Here is a 14,063-nt window from a genome sequence, read left to right as displayed (position 1 = left end):
AATATAAAAAAGAAGATGTGGTATGATTGCCAATGAGACAACTCTCCACAAGAGACCAGAATGACACAGAAATTAACAACTACATGTCACCGTAAACCCACCTAAGTATAGGTATAACAGTGTTCAGTTCTTTAGTATTATAAGTGTTAAAATATTGGAGAGAGATATCGAACTTTTACCCCTCCGTCAGTTCACTTTTCAAAGCTTGATAGAGTGTCCAATGGTATATTAAACTTGCGACCCCACAGTACACATTTATTAAGTACATATTTTCATATATTGTTAAAGCCACTCAATGTTGATTATCATTTCACAGCGGTAATTATCAAATAAACTAAAACTGCATCTTCGTAGCAGGTTTACAGAGTGATGATTCACATCATTATCACTATCCTGAGATTGAAATTGAAATCAAAACTAATTTTTATTCTGCTTACTGGAGTCGATCAGCCTGGAGATAAAGCAATGATGAGAGAACGGCACGCGCATTAGCACGTTCGAGTAAAAGGTTATCAATATATTCGGCTAATTTGACACGCAGTATTACTTGATTATACGTTAGCTATGTCAACAATTCATCTCGTTAACTGTTTAATGAAATATAACCAATCAGACACACCATCTTTACGATATGTTTAGTAGACTTGATGTCTTTAAGCTTTAATTTGAATGCAACACATATACGTGCACGGAGGATGCATTGGGTATTGTGTTTTCCAGGGAAGATGTGCAAGTATTATAATCTAAAGATACGTGCATGGGGTGATGCATTGTGTATTGTGTTTTCCAGAAGGGATTTGTGAATATTCGAATCCTTAGATATCTGCATGGGTGATGCATTTTGTATTGTGTTTTCCAGAGGGGAGTTGCAAGTATTCTATATGCTAGTAGTCTGTTGTTATTTATGTATTATTGTCATTTTGTTTATTTTCTTTGGTTACATCTTCTGACATCAGACTCGGACTTCTCTTGAACGGAATTTTAATGTACGTATTGTTATGCGTTTACTTTTCTACATTGGCTAGAGGTATAGGGGGAGGGTTGAGATCTCACAAACATGTTTAACCCCGCCGCATTTTTGCGCCTGTCCCAAGTCAGGAGCCTCTGGCCTTTGTTAGTCTTGTATTATTTTAATTTTAGTTTCTTGTGTACAATTTGGAAATTAGTATGGCGTTCATTATCACTGAACTAGTATATATTTGTTGAGGGGCCAGTTGAAGGACTCCTCCGGGTGCGGGAATTTCTCGCTACATTGAAGACCTGTTGGTGACCTTCTGTTGTTTTTTTTTTTCTATGGTCGGGTTGTTGTCTCTTTGGCACATTCCCCATTTCCATTCTCAATTTTAATCAATATAGTGAAACAGTAACTGCTAAGTGAGAAACACACGTATTCTTTGGAGGGTTTACACATTGATATAAAAAAAGGACATTTGGTTGATAGTGTTGCCAATGAAAACAACTATTCAACACAGTTTAATAAAGTGGATGTAAGCAATTATAAGCAATCGTACGGCCTTCAACAATGAGTAAAATACATATACCAAATAGTCGTTTTTGAAAGGCCCTGACATGAAAAATATAAAACAATTTAAACTAGAAAAGTAACGGTCTTATTTATAAAAAAAAACATTTTACGAAAACTAAATATGGCAGACAAGAGCCAACATCAACTACTGAACTACAGACTCCTTACTTTGGACATGCACATCGAATGCGTCGAGGTTAAACATGTTTAAAAGCGCCAATCCTCTCCAAACCTGGCACAGTGGTGTAGCATTAGCGATCAACATAAGAACAAACTATACAATTCAATAAAATTAAGTGCTTAACTCATCAAATCGATACAAAGCAGGAAAAAAACATCTAACAAAAACACAGACCTGGTTTGGGTATATTATTGACAAAAAATACAAACAAAGAATAAGCAGCATGTTAGTTATAAATTCCATGTCACGTGTCGCATGTTCCTATACTTGCATGCAGTGTTGAAAATAATTGTTCTTTTAACAAAATGCTAAATTGTATCAATTAACTTTTACAGTGATTACTGCTCTCTCTTTATCACATCTTACTGATACAATCAAACTCTAGGAAATCTTTTTCTTCAATAAGCTTATTTCGGAAATAAGTTACTATAATATCTTATCTTCCTTTTGCACTTGGTTGGTACTTATATATGTAAGCTTGTCCATCAGTTAATACAGCCGCGATGTTTTTTGGTGATACCCGCGACATCGATGGTCTGTGACTGATTTCGTGTACATCTATGTCCTGGAAACTGTATGTCAATATATATGTTCCTGCTATGTCCTATACTATTATATAAAAGTTGAAATCTTTGATTCATCGTTTTAGGTCATGCCGGCTAACAAATTGGACCTCGTTATTTTATAGTAGTATAGATATTTCAGAAATAGCTATTATATCTTATCTTCCTTGTACAGAGGTTGATACTTATGTAAGCTTGTCCATCAGACAACTAAGCTCTGATGTTTTTGATGATTAGTATTTACTTTATTTGTTTACTTTTACTAAGGTTATAGGAAATCGAACCTTATTTGACAACACTGATGTACGAGATGTCTACATCTCGATCCGATACAGACAAAATGCACTATAGGTTAAAAATTGGAAAACACTGTTATTCAATAATCTACTTTATCTTATGGGTAGTTGTTGTTTGAAAACGCCAACCCTCTCTAAACCTTGGGCATTGGTGTAACAGTACAAAATCACGAAGAACAAACTATATACAAACCAGTTAAAAAGATTTATCTCATCAAATCGATATAAAGCAGAAAAAAAAAAATTTAAAAAAAACACAGACTAGACGTGGTAAGATATTGACAACAACAACAAAACACAAACAAAGCATAAGCAGGTTGGTAGTTCAAAATTCCATGTCACGTGTTGTATGTTCCTACCAGCATGCAGTGTTGAAATTACTGATTCTCTCCATTAAATGCAAAATTGTAAAATTATCTTTTATAATGACTACTGCTCTCGCTGCTCTCTAATACACTCCATGTTTAGTAGTTGCATATTGTTGGCGGCCGACCATTGTTGACGTGGTTCGTACATGCATGTTTCTCTATTTTTTTATATAGATAAGGCCGTTGGTTTTCCCGTTTGCATGGTCTCCTCATATATTATTCGTGTTTCTCTGTCCTATATGTTCTCCGATTCATTTTTATTGTAGTCCTGTCATGTAATAATGTTGTAATTTTAATGTTATATTTAACATTGCCATTAAAACGGGGGGTGGGGGTGGCTATCCACAAAACCAAGTTCAACCCACCATTTTCTTAAAATGTCCTGTACCAAGTCAGGAACAAGCATGGCCATTGTTATATAAAAGTTCGTTTCTGTGTGTGTTAAATTTTGGTGTTGTGTTTCTGTTGTGCCGTAGTTCTATATTTGATGTGTCTCCCTCAGTTTTAGTTTGTAACCACTAAGTCATTGTTGGGGCTGTTCGGTGTGACTTAAGGATCCGTTTTGAAGACCGTATATATACTTTGACATATAATGGTTCACTTTTATAAATTGTGAATTGGATGGAGATCTGCCTCATTCTCATTGGCACTCAAACCACACCTTCTTATATCTACTAACCTTATTACGGATATAACTATCAGTTTGCACTTTGTTGATACTTATGTATAAGCTTGTCCATCAGCCAACAAGGCTTCAATGTTTTTGGTGGTACCCGCGACATCGTCTCAGACAGATTTAAGGACCCATGTCTTAAACCATGTAGTTATATATACAGTTGAATTCTTTAATTCGTCTTTTTACGTCATGCTATATAGCTAACAAATTGGACCTCGTTATTTTAGTAGTATAGATATTTCGTAAAACGCTATAATATCTTATCTTGTTTGTGGACATTGTTGATACTGATGAAAGCTTGTCCATCAGTCAACCAAGCTTAGATGTTTTTGGATGATTGGTATTTACTTTATATATATGTTCACTTTTACTAAGGTTATATAATGGAAATCGAACCATGTTTGACAACACTGGAGTAAGAGTTGTCTACATACCTATCTGATACAGACAAAATGCATCATGGGTTCAAAAGTGGAAAACTTCAATAACAATGCTATTGAATAATGTACTATGGGTAGTTGTGGCATTTTATAAAAGGTATACTTCATTAGTCCACTGCATGGTCAAGACTAAAAAGAGTGATCCAATATCGCAAAGCTATCCCAGTGGTTAATGACAAATACAGTAATACTGATTAGGTTAAAACAACCAATATACAGTATACAAGAATACAATGTATAATTCGAATGTGCAGGAACATATATAGACATACTGGTATATATGGTAAATTGATTGCTTAGCTCGGGGAGACGCCATGATAAAAGGATAAACACTAAATTCATAATAGGCCCTGACGTAGCGGGGTTAAACGTGCATATATTTGCAGGGCCCAGTGGCGGATCCATTGGTTCCGGGGGTGCGCACCCCCCCTTTATTTTTGCCGATCAATGCATTTGTATCGGGACATATGTTTTGCACCCCCCCCTTTTGCCCTGGGTTAGCACCCCCCTTTCGAAAATTCCTGCATCCGCCCCTGGGGCCTAAACATCATAAAAAAAATCAGTTAGAAAGGTATCGACTATCGAATCGTAACAAAGCAAGTAAAACAAACAACGACAACAACAACAAAAAAACAACGAAGAACAGCTCTGAGAGAACAAGTTGAAAGCCAATAGCAACTTATATATATAAATTTAAGTATTTATTTTCCAGATTTATTCCTCAAATTTTACACCTATAATTCTCTGCTATATTTTTGTCTTTAAAAGGGGGGCTTTCAGTTTTTTGTCTTTTCATTAACTTGTTTGACCATCCAAGGATGTGATCATTCAAGACCCTCGTAACATCATAATATTGTATTACATCTCCGTCAGAGCCTAAAAAGAGAGGAATTATAGATCATATCAACTCTTATTATGCATTTAAAATAATAAAAAAAATAAATATCAAAGGATTGCATATTTACTGTTTTGCCATAAATGACATCAAGGATTTGTATATATAGTATTACTATACAAATCCTCATGTTTTCTTGCGAGTTTTTAAACAAGTGCGCGAAAAAGCGACATCTGTATATATGCAAATGAGTTCCTTATATGGCGGACTTCACCTTTCACCCAATCGTTCTCATTGTGAAAGAAACCAACATGGCGTACGGGTAAAGAAAGGCTTCTCATTGGAATTTTAACTGTTTTTAGTTCATTAAGAGTCGTAAATTGGAGCTTTATTGTGTTTAAGAATCATATTTCATAACTTTATCAGAGAAGAAGCAAAGAATTTGCTCTACAAGTTTGGATACGCTGTGTGATTAGGTTAAACTTTTTGTTATTGTGTTGTCGAACTTCAGAAAGAGATTTGAAAGGTTTGTTTTAAGTTTCACATTAAGATTTCTTAAAGAAGACATACATATCTGTAAATTTAACAGTATGATAATTTTTTTAAACTAACCAGATTGAAAATAGTACGTTAGCATGAGGAGTTGTCTGTTAATTATAATTTTGAAAAGAAGTTTGAAAGTCTGTCTCGAAAAACTAATTTCAAACTTGATGACGGCAAGGTAGTGCTATAAATCACCGTAAATTGCTACTTTAAAAGGCAAACAAATCATTTTATTTTAGTAGACATCCAGGTGTACATGTTTAATAGTTGATAAAATGTGACAGCTAAAATCTCTCTAAAAAAGAGGTCCATGTACATTTTGTAAGCGTGGGAAATACAGATTTATAAATACAGTAACATGTCCTTTTCCTAGTCCAAATAATTATAACGTCTTGGAGAGCTATTTTAATTTTTGCTTTGCTTTGATGCTTTCCCGGGATGTAAGGCTTCAAAGATAAAAAAATATCGGGTCGCCCAAGTTATTATCCCGATACCCCCATATCATCCTGGGTATCTTCCTGTCTCCCTTATGTACATGTAGGCCCAAGTGGAAGCAGGACAAATTGCCCTACACCAAATCGCCCCACTTGTGAAAAATGATGAATCCATGGCAAATCACCCCACAGACAAATGGTCCCACTTTTTCACCAACTCACTCCACTTTTAAAATAATTATATATAATCACCCCACTCTTGTTTTCCAAGTCAACGCACTTTTGTAGAGGGTTCAAATCCCGCAGAAATAATTATCAGGTAAGCCAACTTGTCCCACTCATGACAAATAGATATAAACCACTATGAAAATGAAAACAGATGCATATATATGTTCCTGTCCTATTCAACAGTGGCGTCACCTCTGGCTAGTTTATTTCTTTTTGCTATACATGTACTAATGCCAAAACTTTTATTGTCCTCCTAAAATATTTGCCACTGTATGTTATAAGTAACCTAACAATCAACCAATCAATCTAGTAATCATTGCTAACATAAAATAGATTGAAGTACATGTACCATGTAATGCACGACAAAAATGTACCAGGGAACATTTTCTCCCACTGTTTTAAAGCAGCATCATGGGAATGGAAGTATGCAAGAAATTTCGAAGGCAAGTCCAGTGACTCTTCATTATTGGCCATGGCAATTTTATCAGTGAGACAATGAAATTTAAGTGTTACATAATTTATTATTTTAGGAGTAGTCACCATGATAAAATAGCTATACATGTATAATATAGAGCAAGGATGATATCAAGTTTTAGTTATTGGTAAACTTTTGTTTAAAAAATGTTTATAAATTGTGCTTTTCAATTCTGATGTACATTTAAAAAAAAAAAGGCCAGATAGATCTTCCAGAGTCCAGAATTCATGGACTTGTCTTAGTAAGAATTCTGAGTACATGTAAAAAAAATATGAAGCATTATATGCTTGATTTTAAGTTATGTACCTGTACAAATGTAGCATGAGTTTTAAAGAACATGTTAAAATATGTATATAACATCTATTCAAATAGCACCATACCATGCTGCTTCCTGCTTAAACATGTTAAAGCTCTGGTTGTGTCTGCATATTTAAATGTGAATTAGGCATTGCATTGATATGATAGTTATTAGTCCCGACCCCCCTACTGACAAGTCGAAGGGGACTTTAGGTTTACACTGTCTGTATGTCAGTCTGTTTTCAAATCAGTTTTCTGGACTTTCTTTCTTTATGCTTAAAGATATTGATTTGAAATTTGGTATATTGTTTTTATCATGACAAGTTACAGCTCAAGTTCAATTTTTGATGAAATTATAACTAATTAAAATTTTTAGTTTATATACATAACAGACTATTATTTGGACTTGTAATTATTTTTAATTATGGAATTTGCTTGATTTCTTTGTTATTGAAATTTTCAATAAATTCCACGTTTATTCTGTACTGAAATATTCTGTCATGCGCATAACACTTTCTATTACAAAGAAAATAGTATTTTTCAATAGAATGTACTGTGCTGCGCACAACACTATCTAACCAAAATACATTGTGTGGAAAGTGTTATTTACTGTCGAAAGATCATAATGCCAAATATAACATGGAATTTATGAAAAATTTTAAACACAAGAAATTATGCAAATTCCATAATTAAAAATAATTCCAAGTTCAAATAACAGCCTGTTACATGTACAATGTATATATTGTATTTGTATACATGTATGTAATAACTTCAAATCTGAGCCTCTAAAATAAACAAAAAATTCTCCCAAATGAGAACCTCTTATATTAGATCTGTTGAATGTAATTTAGTATACAAGAAAAACCGTATTTAACATTCTCCCAAGAGACATGATTATTTTGTACTTCAATGCAAGGCAAGTCTTATTGGAAAGAATGTCATTTTAACATGCCTTAATAGTAAGGAGATTCTATAGCGTAATTCCATGTTTGTGCAATATGAATAATTGATAGATAATCAAGCTTTCATAAAAGACGATTTTGCAGTTGGTGCCTAAGAGACTAATCAAATTTTAATTGATTCAGTTTTATAAGAAGTACATCTTGTATTTCTCACTTAAAGATTATTGTAAATAAAGTGGTATAAATGTAGTTAAAAGTATAAGATGGTTGTATTGAAAAGGAAACAGCGAAAGTTTAGTAACCAGTGGTGGGGTGGACAAGTTTTTAACCTTTAAACAGTAACATGTTTTAGGAAGTCGGAGAGAAACACAGGGAATCATTTGAATTACTTCCATTTACTGTGATTCCATCCATTTGTGATTGGGGAAAAAAGACTTTAATTTTAAGTGAATCAGAATTGTATTTTATGCACCACATGCAGAATGAGCTTTGCCCATTGTTAAAGTTGTTTGGGAACCCACATGTTGTATTTTGGCTATCATCTGTCTGGCGAGTAGTCGTCTCTGACATTGGCAGTGATACTACCGTCAGGGGCCGATCCAGCCATTTTAAAAAGGGGGGTTCCAACTATATGTCCCCATTCAAATGCATTGATCGTCCAAAAAAGAAGTGGGGGGTTCCAACCCCTAGAACCCTCCTCCTGGCCCCTGGATCCGCCAGGCCACACTTAAAAATATTTTGGTTTGCCTAAACCCTACCCAAAGGTTGAGACAGTGGGTAGGTAGGTAGGCAATTTTTTTAAAAAGAAATTGAAGTATCAGATGTTTATTAACTAGTCTTCATGCCTATTTGATTAAAAAAAACCTTCTTCAAATCAGGACAATAAAAGAATTTGAGTAGGCAGCTTTTTTCTGGGAAGGTAGCGTTTGGGCAAACAAACCTATTATTTATTATGGCCCCACTGACCTTACCTTGATTTATACTTTGTGTTTTCCTAATTAAAATTTGTTAATGTACATAATGTTGCTGTTTATATTACTGGTCATGCTGGTGTTTTATGATATTTACTGTAAATTCAGAAATTATTGCATGCATTTATTAATGTGATTTTGCCATTTTAACCTAAAATGCGATTTTAATTTTTACTTTTACTGTTTTGAGAAAAATGCTGTTTAATTCATATAGAATATTTCAAAATGCGAGATTAAATTATTGCGTTTGCAACTCTGTCGCATTTTCACAATAATAAAAACCTCACAATAATTAATTAATTGATAGTACCATATAAAGGTTGGACTGTACATGTACAATGTATGTAGTCTGACTGTAGACTAATTTTAAGGTCTCCTTTAATTTTGAAAAATTGACCCTAAAAGATTTTCTGACTCGGATTAAAAACCATAACCCCCTTTAAGTTGAATGGTTGCTCCTTTATATACATGTAAAATTCATGTGCAAAAGAACAAGTGAATCTGAAGCTTTAAAAATTCCTGAAATTGGCAACAGGAAGTAAAATATGTTTAAAACCGGACCACAATCAATTTTCAAATAAATTGCACTTGAACAAGGTCTATCTTTCCACAGACCAATAAATTACAGAATTATTGTATAATAAGCAGGCAGAAATGTCAATATTTAGAAATACAAGTCAATTGTCTTGTGTCAATATTTACATGATAAGGGATATAAAACTCATTGATCTTTAGATTGGGTTTATAGTGATTCCCTGCAAGTTTCTCCTGTAGGGTGTTTGTCATTACTGTAATTACACTAATTGGTTTATGGTAATGATCTGACTGTGTCAATCCAGGCATTAAATGTGATGTAATATATAGTTTGAGAGACCTTTAATTATTATTAGATTGAAGAAATAGATGGGGTGCTAGAAATTTAAGACTGTTCGGTGCCATAATACAAATAGATGAGGTGCTAAAAATTTAAGACTGTTTGGTGCCATAATACAAATACACATGTTGTCTACATGCACTCTTTGTTCTTCAGTCTAGAATGTTTTAACAAGCCTGGTAAAAGCAACTTTGATTATATCTGCAATTCATATATTAATTTGATTAATTTGTATTAAATTGTTAAGTTATGATTAATTTAGTTTAAAGGTGTTTTCAAAGACCGTTTCAGGTGAAAATTGAAGAAACAATAGCTAGCTACATTGTAGCTGGACTGTAACGTTTGAAACATTGTAAAGATTTCTTTTATTTTTACTATTGATGCAGAACTCTAGCTTTTAGATAGCTTGTTGCCATTCAGACTTTAAATGATATTCTGTCTGGTCAATATTCTGTTGTTCTTTTCAACTTTTGTTGCAATTCTTACAGTGCCTTTTGATCTTTTACCATTTAGCTTTTTGATGTTTTAAATGTTTTAATTAACAGCATACAAGACAATGCAATCAAACAGTTTATTGATAGAGATCAGTGAAGCAGATTTTGTGTCTATTTTTAGGAGTTTTGGGCATATTACAATTACCCTTGTCTGTTTTAGTAATTTACATGGAGTAATTATATTTATTGGGATGTTTTACAACTTAGTTCAGGTAGTACAACAGAAGTGAACCTGTTAATGTTTCAGATTGCTGTCTATACAAACAGCCTTGTGGTTACAAGAGGCTGCATTTGGCAGTGTAAAGAGTACAGTAAATTATCTCTGTGTGTATTACATTGTACATTTACAGGGCCTCCTAAAATTACATTATACATTTACAGGGCCTCCTAAAATTCCTGTTAGTATAATCCACCATAGCTCAGTGTATATTAGACCAAATAATCTGTCTCTTGTGTGGGAACATTTGTCATTTCATATTTTATTTTCATCATTTGGCTATTTAAATTATTTTTTTGTGTCACACGGTGTGAAAAAAAATTAAATTGAAAAATTAAATAGCGAAATGATGAAAAGAAAATATGAAATGACAAATGTACCCACACAAGAGACACATTATTCGGTCTAAGTGTATATATACGTTGAAAGTTCATGTTTATCTCTGTTTGTCGTCCCCCCCCCCCCTTTTCAGATTTTTTTTTTTAGCGAATCACTGAGGTGTTACAGGAGCGGGCCCCTTCTGAGGCAGCCAGTGGACCTGCCCCCACTTATGAAAATTTCTACATCTGCCACTGGTCACATGTAAATATATATAATATATATATATCAGTTTGAAATTTTGAAAATTAAAAAGGCATGGGGTATTTTTTTCTGTTGATTCAAATGCACATTGTCACTCTTGTGTACATTGTTATCTTTGAAATTTGAATTTATTTTCTTAATCAAACATATGTAATGGGTTTTGAAAATGTTGAATTAAAAATTCCAAAAATAAGAATCCTTGAAGCAAATTATACCAGAGATGTATCCTGACATGCATTGCCATTCAAATTAGAATGTCAATTTCTTTAACAAATTTACATGTATCAATTACATGCAATGATATGTTAGATGACTTAATGATTTTAGGTCTGACTGGAATATATTATGAGGCCCCTCATGGGGGGGTCCTAGTAATCACATAATCACCATTTTTTTGCCAATATAATCACATAATCATTAAATATTTGCTTATCTTTAGTAATCAAATTATCATAAACTAAAAATACAGTCCTAGGTAATCAAATAATCATGAAATATTTGGCTTAATAATCAAATAATCATTAAAAAAACGGCCAAGTAATCACATAATCAAAAACCCCATGAGGGCCCTCTATTATAAAGATATCTCATCAAAGTCTAAGGTGGAACAAAGATGTTGTTCTGCATATTTAAAGTAAGATGTTGACCCTAACAAGTTCGATATTAAAGAAATAGCTTATTTATTGGACCATTTACATGTAAATCTGTTCAATTAGTCAGTGAAAAGAATGTGACAAAGTGTAAACAGATTATTAAATTTGTATATTACACATTTTATTGCCTGAAGGCATTTTTGGCTTAATTTCGAATTTGTTGGTCTTATAAAAAATTCATAATTGAATGACTAACCTAATGTGTTTTTGTGAGTCAGTCGTTGTAATATGGATTATGAAAATTAAAGCAACCCTATAAAAAGATTTTTCACTTATGGGACCAGAAACATTTACATGTAAAACCCGTGTGGCATGCATCAATAGACTTGGTCAATTTGGCAGGTGATTTTTTTTGTTTTAATATTTTTTTTTACAAATTCTATTTTCTTTAATAACGGTACATTCAGATCGATAATAAGTGGTACTAGATGTTTATATTAGGGTGAACACATTTTTATGTGTCTTCATGTATAAAAGTATAAAAGTATTTTAATTATATATTTATATAAACTTGGTTTTTGCTTTAACATGAGGACTGTCATTCCCAATGTTGCCAGACATTGGTCCACGTCCAGAAAAAATATGTTTGGTCCAATTAAGTGACAATGCATTAATTACATGTACTTGACCAAAAGACCAGTATAATTTTTAACTTTGTCCAAATCATAAGAGTAAATGACCAGTCCAGTTAAGAATTTGTCTTAATAGAATGAAAAGCCAGGGGCTGATCCAAAGGGGTGGTTCTCAGGGTTGGAACCCCCCATTTTTTTTTGGACGATCAATGCATTTGAATAAGGACATATAGTTGGACCTCCCCCTTTATGCTTAAGTTTGGAACCCCCCTTTTTGAAAATGGCTTGATACCCCCCCCCCCCCCTGAATGCCCAGCTGATTTCTTAAACCCTTAATTTGCAATTCAGAGAACCTGAGTGACTGTGCGAGAACTTGAAAAATGGACATGATGGAAGCATTATATGAATAAAGACTGATCTAACATAACCCTGCAAGTTGCAACAGATTAAATACATATACATGTTCATGTTCATAAGGGAATCAGATGGATAAAAAAATAACTGGAGGCCTTAATGACCTGATCATTGGGAATTAAACGTAAACATGTAAAATAGAAAATTAAATGCAAGCTTAAACAAAATCCAATAAAGGAGAAATTGTAACATTAATTGTGTGTAAACAATACACGTAGAATGGCAATGACAGTTTTGGATTGATTATTTCAGAACTCTTTGTAATAAAATATAACTTGTCTGCAGGAGAGTATATAATCAAGTTATAATAGCCGTGGCTGTGGATTACGTGTGCAGTTTTAACCCTAAAGGTTTTGGACTAATTTTGGTAGAAGTCACTATAGCTGATAATTCCTTTTACTGCAAAATAAAGGATTGATAAGTAAATATCTGTAGATTGCATACTTACGTGTGAAATAGGATTTGTGGTTTTAAACTTATTATAAAATTTTGTATTGGAAAAGAAATTTTGTATAATGTACAGTGAGATGAAAAAGTTTAAAAGACTGGATTTGACCACAATTTTCTTGTTTCTAAGTAAAATTAACTTTTGCTATGCAGTGAAATTAAATTATCTTAAAATTTATAACCTTTCATTGGCACACCTCTACCTAAAATTACACTTTTTAAAACCTTTTCAGTTTATAAAAATAAATGCAGTTAATTATAATCTTAGACATCCAGATCATATTATGGGGGTGGGTAGGACCTTTATCCGAACCCTGGGATTGGGTGTTTTAAGCTTGGGATTTCAGAATTGATCCTTTCAGGATCTGGGAATTCTTTTTTCAAATTTCAGGATGTTGGGTTTAAATTTCTTTAAATTTGGGACCTTGGCCTTGGGATTCCTTGTTTTTAAGCCCTAAGGATTTCGGGATCAGGACACCTCCAGTCACTCACCCCTCCCTCAATTATCATGTACACTTACATGATTATGAAAGTACGTTGTAAATTTGAATGGAAGGAAATTCATACAGATATAAATGTGATGCAAAACAACTTAATTAGATAAAAGTAGAGTTATATTTAGTTATTTTTCAAAAGGAATACACATTCCCTGCTTATCTCCCTTTCTTGATGAGTTTTACTTCCTTTATCATGGGGAGGAACACATCAAAGTAATAAAAGTCAAATTTATTTACTAATTATCAGTAAGTACTCTTAGTTCAAAGACCAGGATCATTTAGAATATGCCAGGCTTTGTTTATCTTAGAAGTGTGCTGGTATTCATCTTCCTCAAGTAGGTGATATTTACTTGGTCTGCTCCTCTGAAGTGGTGAGAATTTTATTTATTGCTTTAAAAGCTGGATTTCTTCAAAATTTGTTATGAATTCATTTTCTGTTTTAATTTTTTAGAGGATTTCTTATTGGTGTTGATCAACAACAGACATGTTTGTGAGAATAATTAGTTTATCATGATTATCATGATATTTAAGTCCAGGAATAACTGCTTGTTACAACTAACGCTTTAGACAATTTATTAC

General features: G+C 33.1%; 1 protein-coding gene across 14 annotated transcripts in view; it reads left to right on the top strand.

The window, feature by feature from the left end:
- The first annotated feature begins 5,168 nt into the window (after positions 1-5,168).
- The window catches only part of LOC139495658 (neogenin-like), a 90,843-nt gene continuing 81,948 nt past the window's right edge, over positions 5,169-14,063 (top strand). For 11 of the 14 annotated variants that reach the window (XR_011657429.1, XM_071283961.1, XM_071283959.1 and 8 more), the window contains exon 1: positions 5,169-5,410. The gene's annotated coding sequence lies outside the window, so the exon portion shown is untranslated. The remainder of the gene's footprint in view (positions 5,411-14,063) is intronic. The other 3 variants (XM_071283962.1, XM_071283953.1, XM_071283957.1) reach the window with 2 other exon arrangements.

Source organism: Mytilus edulis, chromosome 11, assembly GCF_963676685.1.
Source record: "Mytilus edulis chromosome 11, xbMytEdul2.2, whole genome shotgun sequence".
Lineage (NCBI taxonomy): Eukaryota > Metazoa > Mollusca > Bivalvia > Mytilida > Mytilidae > Mytilus > Mytilus edulis.
This window is presented reverse-complemented; position numbering and strand designations above follow the sequence as displayed.